Source organism: Delphinus delphis, chromosome 9 (assembly GCF_949987515.2).
Source record: "Delphinus delphis chromosome 9, mDelDel1.2, whole genome shotgun sequence".
Taxonomy (NCBI): domain Eukaryota; kingdom Metazoa; phylum Chordata; class Mammalia; order Artiodactyla; family Delphinidae; genus Delphinus; species Delphinus delphis.
The window spans coordinates 60,160,555-60,176,495 of NC_082691.1; the positions used below are offsets into that span (position 1 = coordinate 60,160,555).

General features: G+C 38.2%; 1 protein-coding gene across 1 annotated transcript in view; it reads left to right on the forward strand.

The window, feature by feature from the left end:
* Positions 1 to 15,941, forward strand: part of CREB5 (cAMP responsive element binding protein 5) — a 334,938-nt gene that overhangs the window by 274,893 nt on the left and 44,104 nt on the right. The gene's annotated exons all lie outside the window — the stretch shown is intronic.

Sequence of the window (15,941 nt, forward strand, 5' to 3'; positions counted from 1 at the left end):
CTCTGTCCTTTCAGGAATCTTCCTATTAGTAAATATCTTAACAAACCTGGGTTCATTTTGAAGTTGGCAGGAGTTTTGATTAGAGATGTTGCAAAATAACCATTCAGCCCAACGTGGCTCTAAAGACTCAGAGTTTCCAAGATGAATCAGGACAGACATGGCATAAACTGATGAACATTTTTAACCTTTAACCTGGGGGTGGGAAGAGAAGAGGGACACTGTGAATTGGCAAACACCCTTTCTACCACCCTCAATTTTATTTCTGTGGCTTTTTCCATGTGGCAATTTCTTTCAAGATTATTAAGTTGCAAAGCATCTATATCTCTCCAGCCCCTGCTTCAAAGTTCCCAACTAGGGACAGAAACAGCCCATTTTGCCTGAAGCCTCTTCAACCTAAAGCCATTTCCTATAGATCCATCCATTCCTGAGCCATTTAAAATTCAATTCCTGTGTAAGGAATTTTGCATTTATTCAGGTGGCCCGCAAATACATTAAAGTTTAATTTCGTTGCAAAAAGAAAAGAATTAAAATGTGAAGAAAGGTACTTTAGAAAAACTATCCAAATGTCCTTTAAGTATTTGAAAGTTGGCCAATTGAAAAAGATTCCCATCAGGATAGAAAACAGTACTATCATTTATGAAATCTTTGGATTTTGCACGTATTAGACTCATTTGGTTAAAAATGCAGAATTCAATCTGAGTTGGATGTATCGTGAGAGAGGGGAGTGAAGGCAGGGAGGGGGAGTCTGAGGGGGCAGGTTCCGTAGTGTGGAGGGGGACATGAAATACCCATGGTGGAGGCAGGGACACTTCTTCCCTTTCCTTGGAAAAGATAGTGAAGAAAAAGACTCTTGTGGGAGGTGAGAGGGTATGGAGATGGCGAAGTTTGAAGGAGGTGACCAATGGCAATTGGAGGCTCTTATATCCCATGCACTAGTCTTATGGATGTAGAAGTGAGGTCAAGTTCTTGCGGGGGGGGGGGGGGCGGGGGGGGGGAGGTTCACCTCACCCAAATGGGTGGAGAATCTGAAAACCATGCTGCATGAAGAAGGGGTGGAAGGCTCCCAATCCCTAATCTGAGATGTGATAATTATCTTCATATATTTGAAAATCTGCAGTGTGGGAGAGGAGTTGGAGTTTCAGAAAGACAGATATTACCTCAGGGTGGAATAAGTCACTTAGTCAGTGAGCTTTTCCTTTCTGGGTTAGAGGATAAAATGGCAGCCTTCTGAGGATACTGTGTATGTGTTTGGGGGAAAGGGATGCCTGCATGGAGTCTCTTCTAGTCTTAGTTCTTTATGAATAAGTTAAAGTTTTAAGTACTCACTTCTGGACAGATATCAAGAGAGTCCTACAAACACAGAAATTTGGTCAGGAGCTCCAATCTAGTCCCGCCATTTATGACACCACATAGAGAGATTCCTCCCACCCAAATGAGTTAATCATGTTGGCCATCTTCCCAGAAGGAGAGAGTGTCAACCAGTTGATAAGATCTGAGTTGAGCAGCTTTCATTGAGAATAACCTTCAGTCAGTCTCACCCTTCTTCTTCTCAGGCAGCCTCCTGGGCAAGGCAAGAACTTTCCCACTCTTCAAGACTATTCAGAAGACCCTGTCCTATAATGAGTGAGCATAAACCTCTAGCCATGAATGCTTGGGTGTAAATTCAGTCCTCTGATACTCTAAAGAGGACTGAACGATGAAACATTAATATGCAAAGAGTTGGGGAGGTTTAAAAAAGGGGCATTTATCTTCATTCCTTAAATTACTCAATTTATTTAAAACAAAACAATTCATCCATTTCTCCCTCCCCCCTCCACCTCTGGCAAACCACCAATCCTTTATCTGTATCTCTGAGCTTGATTTATTTTGTTTTGTTTTGTTGGTTTTGTTTTTTTTTAGATTCCACATATAAGAGAGATCATACAGTATTTGTCTTTCTCTGTCTGACTTATTTCACTTAACATAACTCTCTCGAGGTCCATTCCTGTTGTTAGAAATGGCAAGATTTCATGCTTTTTTATGGCTAAATAATATTTCATTGTGTATATATACACCATAATTTCTTTATCCATTCATCTATTGATGGACACTTAGGTTGTCTCCATATCTTGGTTATGGTAAATAATGCTGTAATGAACGTGGGGGTGTGTATATCTTTCTGAGTTAGTGTCATTTTCTTTGAATAAATACTCAGAAGTGGAAGAGCTGAGTCAGATGGTAGTTGTGTTTTTAATTTTTTGAGGAACCTCCAAACTGTTTTTCACAGTAGCTGCACCAATTTACAGTCCCACCAACAGTGCACAAAGGTTCCCTTTTCTCTACATCCTCGCCAACACTTGTTATTTTTAGTCTTTTTGATAATAGCCATTCTGACAGGTGTGAGGTAGTATCTCATCGTGGTTTTGATTTGCATTTCCCTGCTGATTAGTGATGTTGAGTGTCTTTTCAGGTACCAGTTGGCCATCTGTATGTCTTCTTTGGAAAAATGTCTGTTCAGACCTTCTGCCATTTTTTTAATCCAATTGTTTGGTTTTTTTACTATTGAGTTGTGTGAGTTTTTTTAAAAATATATTTTGGATATTAGCCCCTTATCAGATACATGATTTGCAAATATTTTCTTCCATTAAGTTGCCTTTTCTTTTTTTTTTTTTTTTGCCTTTTCATTTTGTTGATGTTTCCTTTGTTGTGCAGAATCTTTATAGTTTGATGTATTCCCACTTATTTATTTTTGCTTTTGCTGCTTTTGCTTTTGGTGTCAAATTCAAAAAATCATCTTCAGGACCTATGTGAAGGAGCTTACTGCCTGTGCTTTCTTCTAGGAGTCTTATGGTTTCAGGTCTTATTCAAGTCTTTAATACGAGTTGATTTTTGTGCATGATGTAAGATAGTAGTCCAGTTTCATTCTATTGCATGTGGCTATCCAGTTTTCCCAACACCATATATTGAAGAGGCTGTCATTTACCCACTGTATATCTTGGATTCTTTGTCATAAGTTAATTGACCAGATATGTGTGGGTTTATTTCTGGGCCCTTTATTCTGTTTCACTGATCTATGTATCTGTTTTTAATGCCAGTAGCACACTGTTTTAATTACTATAGCTTTGTAATATAGTTTGAAACCAGGGGGTGTGATGACTCCAGCTTTGTCATTCTTTCTCAAGATTGCTTTGGCTATTTGGGATCTTTTATGGTTCCATACAAAGTTTACGGTTGTTTGTTCTATTTCTGTGAAAAATGACATTGGAATTTTGATAGCAATTGCATTGAATCTATATATGGTTTGGGGTATTATGGACGTTCTAACAATATTAATTCTTCCAATCTCTGAGTACAGAATATCTTTTTTTTTTTTTCCTTTTTCTTTTACTTAGATCAACTAGTCCTCTTTTGACCAGGCCTGCAGCTGTAATCTTATTCAGTGGGTGCCTTGTTTATGAACCTCCCATTTATGTAAATGACATGTCCTGGAGCCTCTAAGCATATGTCCTGCTGCAGCTATGACATAGTTAACTGTACATTCAAGTGGGTGCAGTTAGGCTTCAAAGTTAACACCTTATTAAGGAGGAGCCGGAGGAGGCTCCTTCGATACCTGACTGAAATGTAATTTCTTGGACCCCCATGGGGACAATCAGAGTAAGACCATGGTCAAAATGAGGTAAACCATCATTTGGAATTCAGGAAGGTGGAATCCAGGAAGGTGGGATCAGATTTAAAAGGTGAATAGGATCATTGGAACATCCTTCCAACTTTAAAATCATTACAACAAAAGAGAAGGGCTATTGCCAGTGGGGAATTTAGGCCACTTATTAGCAGTAGGCCTTGTAGCTCTATACAGCTATGTCCTGAGTGAGCTACTGCTGGCCAGTGACAGACATGGGACCCAAGCTCAGACTGGAGCAGGCCCCACAACAACTTCTCCCAACAGCCCCATTCTTGCCTGTGATGGAAAATTTTGTATAGGAGGTAAGAGTTGTGAAAAATGAGCTGTGAGGAAGGGGAGGCAGTGGAGGGAAGGGGAGAGAAGAGGTTTCAGGCAAATCTCCATCTATTGTCCTGCCGGCGAGAGCAGAGCTGTGGCCACTTTGAGGCAGAAGCTTGTTGCCAGCTTTCTTAGGTCTCTGCACAAGTCTAGTGTACTGGAGCACCTGCTTCTTACCTGCTTCTAATTGCTACTAAGCTTAGTCCCCCCACCAAAGTTGGGAGTAGGGAAGGAGAAACACAACAAAACACAGAGCTTTTATACATTCCCTGCAGTCTTGCCCGAGAACATCTTCAGTAGCCAACCTTCCTGAATAAAGTATGGGAAGAAGAAGAGAATTTTTATTGGCTATGCAGGGATACATTGTAGAGTTTTCATCATGATTCATTTTTTTTCATTCATTAGTCCACTTACTATTTGGTTTTCATAACCAGAAAAAAATAACTAAGAAAAAGGAGAGGAAGCCCACTTACCGTAAAGACAGTCACATCAATGATGACACAGTGAGTTGATAATCTACTGACAGTTTTTGCCAGTGAACAGAATGTGGGTGAGCCTTCAATTTTGAGTCGCACATCGCTGGTGCTTTTCTCTTTCTTCTACTAATGGGGGAGTTCTCTCATATGTTACAAAAAAAATTATGCAATAGTAGCAGAGCCAAAAAGAAGAGCTTTGTCACCAATTAGTTTCAGTCTTTGACTAAATCACCCTACATCTCTATGCCTCAATTTCTTTCTTTGTTCTGTGAGAGAGTTTGGATGAACCGAACTCTAAGGCCCCTGTGGTTCTATAAAGCAGAAAGAAAAAATGCTCTTCCTTTAGGGGAGGAATCAAGGTTTGAAATTCCACGGTCACAATTCCAAGAATTTTTCAAGGGAATGTTTAGTCAGTTAATGTTGCCTTGTCATGGTTGCCATCTTAGAATAGGGGGATTCTCCTCAAGTGAGCCTGGGCAAGTTCCTTCTCCTGTTAGGGCCCCCCTTCATCTTCGATAGGGAGATAATGATACCCACCACAGAGAGTTGTGTGAATGCATGAAATGATTCTTATCAGACTCCTGGCACATGTTAGAAGCAGGACATCCTTCTCGTATCATGCTCTCTCTGTGTGGGCATTTCATCTATAGCTCTACCCCTTCCAGAAACTTCCAAGTGTATTTTTAAGTGGCAAGTGCTTAAAACAAAAAAGGATCTATATTGAGGCCCAGACCTGGCACTTCATAATGGTTAAAGCATTGGCTGCCAATTTGCCATGTCGGTAACATCTGATTTACAGCTCCCCGTGGGTGGGTGGGTGCGTGGGTGGGTGGATGAGTGAGAGCTTGGGGGCCAGTCTCTCAGGAGAAGACATTTTTCATGCTTACAATTTTTTTCTTTGGTCATTTCAAGAAGGGTTGAGTGACTGTGCTCCGTGGAGTCAGAGCATTCCTGGCCTCTGCATGGCTGGTGTGTGAGCCTCTGTTTTCCCCAGGCAGTACATTTCTCAGGAGGGGCAGGTCGCCTCTTTCTTCGTGGCTGGTAGAAACTAGACAGCAAAGGGCAGTTCTCATTTGTGAAACTCGCCCACTTTCTTGGGCAGCCACCTACCTTGGCTGCCCAGCCTAGGCTTTAAGGGGCATGGAGTGGTTTCGCATATAAAAGTAGTTCCACTTCCTCAGACAGCAGACGCTGGTGGGGTTTCCTGAACTTGGCCGAATCTCTCTTTACAGAGACCCCACTTCAGGCTGCCAGAAACTAGGACCTGTGGGCTCAGGATTAGAAAATGCTCAGGTTAATGGGCAAAAAGTGTTGGAAGCTGGTGCAAAAGAGCAACGAGGGCAGCAGTGTGACCTGGGCAGGCTGAGGGAGGCAATTGCTTAGAGCAAAACTGAATGGGAAGCAGGATGTCCATGAGGGCCCTGGAGAATGTGAAGCCACACCCACCAACAGAGGCTGTGAGACAGGACCCCCTGAACCCTGACTTCCCAGGAGCAACAGAAAGTGAAGAGAGGTGGGGGCCAGTGTGTCCACCACAAACTCACCCCCTACATGAAACTACTGATTCATCCAGCCAAATACTTAAGAAAGGAGTAAGAATTGCTATGAACAAAGGAAACACAGGAAGGTAAATTCTCTTTTAGAGACCTTTCCAAACTACATATAGTAAAATTCTCAACTATAGTTTTCATAGAGCAAAGCAGTAACGTCTTTTGTAGAACATGATCACTCACTTTTTTTGATATATTAACTGAGAGCCAGAGAGACTGAAAGACTTGTCCAAGCTCACTCAGGTTTAAGACAAGAGAGCTCAGCTTTCCTAAGCAAGTCCCCCTTCTAAGAGTCACTGCCTGGAAGTATGGAAAGCATTTGGATTTGAAAGTGAGCCTGTGATCTGGGTCTCGTCCACCATTTTGCTAGGCCATGATCACAGGCAGCTTTCTTAACCTCATTGATCTCAAAATGGACCACATACTATCAAATGTATAGGCAGTTGTAAGGATTAAATGAGTTATTACAAGGCAATGCTTTAGAGAGCTTTAGAAATTGTTACTATTATTTTCAAGCATGTAAATTTCCCCTTTAAGCCCCCATCTAGCATTTCTGTTTCAGTGCTTTATTACTACTTTCTTAAATAGCGTGGTTTCCAAAAAGGAATCATCTTAAGATTGGTTGTGTTAGATTCTACCTACCTCTACTGTCATGCTTTCATGCAGAGCAAAAAAAAAAAAAAAGACCTAATTTCAAGTGTTACAGCCTAATTTAATTTAATATATAATTTACACTTACCCTTAATTAGGAAAATACAATAACCAAAAAGAACCCAAGGAAGTAGTTTTTTGCTCTAAGGCTTAAGCAAAAATACCTAAAGGTGGTGCCCAGCTAGATAGCTATTCTTACCAATTATTCGTCTAAAAGGTTTTTAACAACTGAAACTGTTCCAGATAACTGGTAAATTGAAGCAAAGGTGGGCAAACTGTTTCTAAAAAGGTCCAGATAATCAATACTTCGGCTTCGTGGGCCATATGATGTCTGTAACTTCCCAAGTCTACCATAATATCTCAAAAGCAGCCATACACAATACATGAATGAATGGGCATAGCTATGTTCCAATAAAACTTTATTTACAAAATCAGACAGCTAGCACATTTGGCCCAAGGGCAGTAGTTTGCCAACCCCTATCTTTAAGAAACCCATATCTTTCCCCGAATTTCCCTGTTTAGAGTGGTTTTCATTGACACCCCTGTCCCCTGAGCTCACACAATTTCACCTAGTGAAAGCCACTCCATCCCAGTGAGTGGCTTGAGGGACTTAGGGAACACTTAAATTCAGAGCTAATTTTTAATGAGCAAAGTCAACCTGTAAGAGCCTGAGTCACTTAATCTTTTCCTAGCATCTTTCATTTCATTTCCCATGCCAGGGCTTTACAATATAGGGGTGGATGGAGAGTTGTTTTCCAACATGAAGATTTAAGCTGGAATATTGCCCAGGTCATTTCTCTCATATTTCCCTCTAATTTAGAGGTTGTTCATTAACTGATAGACTGAGAGGGGAGAGTTTTATGCTCTTGACTACTGAGGAATTCTTTCATCTTTCTTTTTTTAATTGAAAGGTCTCCAGTATGAGGGGATTTTTTGTTTTGTTTTGTTTTGTTTTCATTTCCATTTCATAGTTGCTGTCAAGACTTGGAGAGTTTTCTGTTTTCTACCAGTAGGTTGCTTTCATACTTTCAGAATTTTAGCTGATAAATAAACCAAAGGCTTCTGCAGGTAGTAGTTGAGACTGAGCTGAGATAATCAATAACTCGAGTTTTGTCCCCCCCCCCCTTTTTTGGCATTCATTTTGTCAGGGCCATGTCACTTCACTCACTCAGGCCTTCATTTCCTGGACTATGAAAGTATTATCAGAGGCCAGATATCATTCATGAAGTTGCCTCTGGGTCCTTTTAAAAGGCAGCCTCTTCCTCGGCTTCTTTTCAAAGACCTGGAGTGTTCTTCCCAGAATTCTACATTTATAGTATGGACATTTGTTATTCTGAGACTTACTCTTGCCATAAGGTATTACATAATTATTTTCCCTTAAGGTATAATTACTGAATTGCCAACCTTGAGACTCTGTTTTGCGTTATTTCACACGTATTTTCGAGTTTTGATTTAGGTCTCTGCGTGGTTTGCCATAAATCAGCAGAGTGGGGGTGGGTAGCGAAAGGACATCAAAACACAGCCCCACTGCTATAGAATGTTACTCAAGTGACACTCCATAATTCAAATCCTGCAAACCATGGGGTAGCCAAAGCAGGGCACCGCGACAGTATGAGCTGTTTTTGTTAATAGAGATGAAATTATGGGTGTAACTAGCTGGCAGTCCTCAAACAGACTTCAACAAACTGTTTACTCAGCTGTCCTCAGGCAACAACTTAATACTTGTGGATAAAATTATTCTCCCACCATCTCCCAAGTGGTATATTCCAGGGATCCCAATTTGTTCTCACTAATAAAAAGAAAGAACAAGTTTGTAATTCTCCAAACACAGTTTGAGATTCTGGTTAGGTTTTGTTTTTAATGTATTCATAAAAATCGCCTTGTCCTTTTGTGTTCTGCTGTTCAAAAATCTATAAGAAACTGGAGATCTAAAATGCTTTGTGTGGCCTAAAGAAACCTTGTGGTCCCTAACACCAAAACCTTGTGATTTTTTTCTTTGCTTGCACTATTCCCTTCATCCTCAGTGCCTTCCCTTCCTCTCTCCTCTCACGCATCCTTTTTGGTCCAGCTCAGGCTACTCCTCCTAGAAGTCTTCCCTTATCCCCTAGCTTCATCCACCTGAAATTGACCTATGAATTTTCTCTGATCCAGTTTTTTTAAAATTTCATGCACTGTTTTAAGATATACAAGACTATACAACAAATAATCAACAATAATCACCAATTTTCCCACCACCCATAGGGTAGAAGCCCCCTGAGTACTAGAAGAACCACTATCTGGTTTTGATATTTATCATTCCCATGGATATCCTCATATAATTACATATTTTACATATTTTATATAATATATAATACATTTATATATGATATATAATTATATGCTCTACATAAAATATTAACAGGTATTTGATATTAACGGATATATATAGTATAAATAATATAATATCTTAGTACATTTTAAGCTTTATGTAAAGGTTTTTATGCTGTGTGTCTTCTTCTAAAACTTGCTTATTAGGAAGGGGGGCTCACATTTAGGTTTATCACATTTATCATGTTGATTCTCATAGTTCAGTCATTTCTGTTCCTATCATGTATCTCATCATCAAAAGTTATCACTCTTGTTGGTGCGCATTTAAGGTGTTTTCACCTGAGCCCATAAATTTTTTAAAATCACTATTATGACACTACTATTGTATCTTAAGATTATGTACCTATATATTTTTTTACCCTCTATGAGATTAAAGGTTTACTTGAGGGCAGAGACCACTTTTTGTTCATCTTTACATTTGCTGCAATGCCTCCTACCGTCCCATGAACCCAATTGGTGATCCATGTGTGTTTGTTGTTTTGAATCAGATCCCTACATGAGAGCCAGGAGGCATCTCTTTTTTACAAATGAGGAAACTGACATCATGTAACTGTCCTGTGAGCTTAGAAGTTAGATCCCCTGGTTCCCTTGGCTAGGAAGTTAAGCAGTGCTGTCTTAACCATTTTCATTTACTAGAGATCAGAATTGCTTTTAATCTCTATATTTCTATCAAAATATGTTCATAAGACTCTGAAGTTTTTAGTCCAGAACTTGAAACTTCTTGGAAAAAATTTAGAAGTCACATTAGCTCTGCTTTTCATATGGAGGAACTGCATCTCATGATAAAATGTGATTGAATTAAAAACAATTTTTTAACGAAGATATAATTCATATACCATAAAATTTACCTGTTAAAAATGTACAATTCCGTGGTTTTTAGTGTATATACAGAGTTGTGCATCAATACTATCTAATTTTAGAACATTTTCATCACCCCAAAAAGAAATTCCTTATCCTTCTTCTCCCATCTCCAGCCCCTGGAAACCACTAATCTACTTCTTGTCTCTAAAGATTTGCCTGTTTTGGATGTTTCATATCAATGGAATCATACAGTGTGTGGCCTTTTGTGACTGGCTTCTTTCACCTAGTATAATATAAGGTGTTTTCAAGGTTCATCCATGAACCTTGTCAAGGTTGCATCATGTATCAGCACTTCATTCCTTTTTATTGTCAAATGATATTCCATTATATGGCTATACCACATTTTATTCATCCATTCATTAACTGATGGGTATTTGGCTTGTTTCTATTTTTTGGCTATTATGAATAATGCTGCTTTGAACCTTCATGTACAAGTTTTTTTTTTTTTTTTTTTCATGTACAAGTTTTTGTGTAGACGTATGTTTTCAGTTCTCTTGGGTATATACCTATGAGTAGAATTGCTGGGTCATACGGTAACTCTATGTTTAATTTTTTGAAGATCTGCCAAACTGTTTTCCAAAGCAGCTGTACCATTTTACGTAGTACAATAGTTCCTTATAAGGAACTCAACACTCCAAAGACATTCCTAGCTTAATTCTTATCATTGAATGTTCTGAATTTTAAAACAATGTCTGAACTCACTGTATTATTCCCCGATGTCACTACACTTGTATATCTCTAACTTAATTTTCTCATTCTTACCCTTATAGTTGTGAATGAAACATTCTCATTTCAGGTTGCATTTATATATTAACCTCAATTTGGCCTAGTTTCACTGTAGTGAAAAGTCCTTGTAGTGCTTTCCCTCCCAAGTTTGTTTTATCTAGCAAACAAATGGCTCTGGTATAAAAAGATTAGCAGAAAAGTACCCACCCTGGTTTTAAAATATTGATCTTTTCATGTAACTGCATTAACTGTAGCAATGTAGGTGATTCATATTTGAATGAAAAGAAGAAAATAAGACAGTGGGAAGTGTGAAGTCCTGCAATCATCACCGCAAAACAATCAGAACAAGAACAAATTAATCTGCTGTCCAGATGTTTGCCCATCAAAAGTTCTGGGACTTGTGACTCATCTCTGTTTTGGAGGCTTTTTTTAATTGCACAAATATAAGCCTTCACACTGTTTCTTTTAAATTTTTTGACGCTTGGTGAATTTTTTAAATTGAATTTATTTTTTTCTGATTGAAAGATATGTGTTAATGCCAAAAATAATTTTTAGGAAATGTAGGAAAAAAGAAAAATAAATAAAAGTAAGTAACCTATAACCCAATTACTCAGAAATGACTACTCTCAACAGAGTATTTTCTTTCAGTCTTTTGTCTATGCATAAATATTCTTTGAAAACATCGTTTCTCTGGTTGAACGACATGTCTTCATATGAATGTACCATGATTTATGGGACCATCCCCCTGATGAAGAACAGTTTATTGATCTTTTCTGTATTGTTTGTTGATGTTTCCATGCTGAATTGTGAATACCTTTAATTCATTTTCACATTATGGTGGGAAAGATGACCCAGGCATACAGAACTTACCTACTCTTCCCGTGGGAAAAACAGGAAACAAGAAAATTTCATAAGAAAATACTGAGGACTTGTAGGTACTAGAAAAACATCTTCATGTAAACAGTTTTCCAGCTGTACTTTATAATTTAATGTACAATTAATATAAAAAGTTGCCTAGTACTTAGGTCTAATAGTGACAAGGCAATAGGTTTTAACTTAAAAGCAGAGGATTATGGTAACTGTGCATAGAAAGAGGCCAAATAACACTTTAAGGACTTCTGGTACATTAAAGATGTAGGGATAGGAAATTATCCCTCCCCTTCCTTTTAAGATTTGGCTGTCAGTTATCATTAGAACTGATTATTGTTGTAAATCGGTGATTCTTGATCATGTTGGAGATATAACATTAGTTAAATTTAATAAAAGTCTTCATGCTTTCCTTCATGAAATCCATTTACAGATACAGGGACTATTTCCATGGGCATATAAGTAATAAGGAGTATGAGTATGAAATGAATTCAAATTACATTTATCATTATCATTTTTGGAAACTCCTTAAGGAAATGGAAAACGTCCTAGTATGCTGCCAAAAACGACAAAAAAATGACTGGGAGTAGAGAATAAAGATCATTTTTATAATTAATTCATATGATCCAGAGTAATAAATATCACTTGGGTAATTAAACAAGACTGAAAAAGAAAGTTAACAAAATAAACTTATTTCAAAATGCTGACTACTTTTTCCCTTCATTTCTTACCCATGAGTCAGATATATCAAATATATCTTGACTTTATGTTAGGCTTTAATAGCATATTTTTACAGATTTTAAAACTCCTCTCATTCATTCCAAACTGAGGAAGCCAATCATTTTTACCGTTGTTGTGAAATACCAGCCATGCCAAGACAGATTTCTTCCTTCTCAATGCATGCGCAATCTTATAAAGAGCTTCTGGTGACTCAGAAAATCCCATGCATCAATTTTCCAAATTGGATCTGATGTGATTAAAAATAAATTTAAATCAAACAGAGACTTTGGTGTGCTGAGAATTCCCATGTCAGGAGTTGGCAAGTGTCAACCATGTGTAGGTGTATGTGTGCTCACTAATACTATATGAGCCTTTAGGACCTTATTTGAAAAGTTCTTTCCTGGAAGAAGAGTAAAGCGTACCGTTTTGGAACGCAGCCGGCCATATCCAGCTCTGCTTCAGAGGAAAAGAGAGGGGGGTGGGTAGACACAAAAAAACTCCACCGTTTAAAAATCAGAGAAACGGGCTCACCAGATTCGTTACCCTGGGATATTTATTACCTGGAATTAGTTTCTGCCTAACCCTTCTTAGGTGAAGGAGAAAGGAGAAGGATGAGTATTCTTATAGCACAAATAATGCATTTTTCTAAATTATACTGACTCCCTCATCCAGGCCTGCTTCCCACGACTGTCATCAGTTGGTGGCTGTGACTAGGTTTTTCTGTTTATAGATGAAATTGACCAAAGGCATAACCTGCTTTTGGTTAGTGAAAGAGAAGGGTAAACCTACATAGGTAGTCAACATCTGGGGTCCCTTGAAGTAAATAAGGAGTGTTGGCAATGAATAGAGGAAGAAAAGGGCGCTTCTTCCAAGAAGGTCATATGGTTGGTTATCTAGATAAGGTCTCTAAGCCTTGTTAGAAACTTGGAATTTGTGCTCCTCAGACTGTCCTGTAAGACCCAGCTGAAAACCGCCTGGCTGTGACTCACCCTCCTGTCACCCCAGATGCTGTCCAGTTCTCTGACGCTCATTTTCTGTCCCTTCCACTAATCTGGCACTTAAGACTGTCAGGATTTGGTATGTATACTTTTTATTCTTCCAACTAGACAGTAAGTTTCTTGAGGGTAGGAGCTAGGTCTTCTGCTTCTCTCCACTTCCTGCTGTCTTTCCCACACTGTCCAGCCTGTTGGATTGGTTTCTGTGTCTCAGGCAAGGAAACTGCAGTCTGCAGTGTAATGCTTCTGCCTTTATACTTGGGAGATGAAGAAGCTGAATGTCAACTGAACAGACAATCCCCCCATGAAGTGGCTGTGCTCTACACCACGCAAAACACAACTTTCCCATTCTAAATGGAGGAAATAGCCTTTAACTGAGTACTAGAAAAGGCATTCCACAATTCAAGGCATGATTAATACCGTATTAAAATTATTCAAAATCAAACCTGTGTAGAGCACCTGTACTTTGGTTCTTAGTGGTTCTTTCCACTGTTGTTCTTTGAAATATATTGAAGCAGATCCCCAACATACAAGACAATGTTTTTTTCTTTCAGCAGTGAGTAGCTACAGCCTACTTTTTCCCCTTTGCCCTGTAGTTTACATTTGTGATGGCAGAGTGGCAACATATATCCAAACTGTCTTAGCCAAAATAGGGCTAGATTCTGAATACATATTAAATTGGAACTTGAGGAATCGATTTATGTTATTTCTGTAACATTGAACTCTGAGGGGAGAAATATTCATTCCTGCCAAAGCATCGCCAAACGTTTTACATCCTAAAGGAGGGGTGGATTTGCTGTGTTATAGTGTAGGGAAGGCCACGGTGTGGCTGAGTTGACCTTCCTAGGGGCAGATGCCCTAGCGGGGACAGTAATGAATGAAGCCATTTGGAGAGATCAGTGCCCTTTGATTATCCTGCATTCAGCAAAATAGATGGGATACCCATGCTCTAGGGAAAGTATGAAGAGAAACCCTGAAAAATCCCTAATCTGCCTTGTTCATATTGAAATTATGCCTTATTTGCACAAAGCCGTTAAATAGGCTGTGATGGGAGAAAGGACTTCTAAAATGTTGGTATGTGGTCTTAACGAATCTACAGGAGTGGAACTATCTGGCAGTGTTTTCATTTCCAAGGGAACTGGGCTTGAAATGTAAAATTTGTCTTTAGTCATAAGAACCTTCTGCAAGCAAACTCCAGAAGTCAGTTTGAGAAATACCTTTGTGAAAGGTCAAGCAGTGCTCAGGGTAAGTCATCCACAGCCTTTCCTGCCCAACCTGAGAAGCCAGACCTTTAGCACTAAGGTGGCTTCCACACAATATAAAGATATTTCCCTCAATTTTAGGGTATTTCTCTCACCTGTATAAAAGTGTAACTTAATCATTTGAAATAAATTGAGAGGTCGGACAAGATAGTTACACAGAGTAGCTATGAATTCTTCCATGAAATTTCCTGCCAATCAAGTAGTTTATTGTTTTATACAATTTTTTTTTTTTCTAGAAATAGTGTATCTCGTGCTTAGACTGCGCCGAGGCAGAGGGTTTGGGCTTTTCTACAATTTTAAAAATTAAAAATGAACTTTAGGAACTGAACTTTTACTAGAGGTATTGCTGAACCCAAAAATACATTAGACTTCAACAGCGTGAAATTTTAAATTGAACAGTTTTTCCCGTACATGAACAAACTTCTCAACCAAAAATAGATGACTGTGCATACTCGTATGTCTGTCTGTTGTTTTGGTGAAAATACAGTAGGAATGTTTTTGACCCAAGACTGCTGAAGAAATTTTTAGAAAGGTTTACATAGCATCTTTTCAGATATAAAAAGTTAAGGTAATGCTAGGATGTTTGTTACGGTGGCCTTGCCATCTCCAGATATAAGTGTCACACAAAATTTGTAAAGTCTCCTGTTGATACACCGTCAGCAGCAGAAACTAAGAACAGCGTGCTTAACTGGAAAACTTGAACATGTATGAAAAATAAGAGAATATATCCAAAGTAGGTAAAATATATCAGCTTTTTTAATTGAAGTATAGTTGATTTACAATGTTGTGTTAATTTCTTCTGTACAGCACAGTGATTCAGTTATACATACATATACATTTTTTGTTTTTATATTCTTTTCCATTATGGTTTATCATAGGATATTGAATATAGTTATCTGTACTACACAGTAGGACCTTGATGCTTAAAAATATATCAGTTTTAAAATTAATTTTTTTAAGTTAAAAATGAAAAGAAGAAATGAAAGAAACCCTGGTGCCTCGTCACATAAACTTCCCATTTTTGAAAGCAGAATCTCTCAACCAGTCACAACTGAGGAGGCAAAAGATGTTAATAGGAAGATGGGATTTAATTCCACTTGATTTTATCCAACTCAGTAGACATTTTGGGGAAGGGAGTATTGGAAGGTAAGTGTTGAAAATATCAAGAAGAGTTCACATTAAGGATTTGGCATTTCTTGGGGCATTTTATTTTATTTTATTGTTTAGGTTTGTTTTTATTGATTTAAAAACTGTATGTTTTAGTCAAAAACCTTGGAATATTTATTTATTTAATTTACTTTTTACTGAAGTATAGTTGAATTACAATGTTGTGTTAATTTCTTCTGGACAGCAAAGTGACTCAGTTATACATATATATATACATTTCTTTTTTCATATTGTTTTCCCTTATGGTTTATCACAGGATATTGAATATCATTCCCTGTGCTATACAGTAGGACCTTGTTGTTTATCCATTCTATACATAC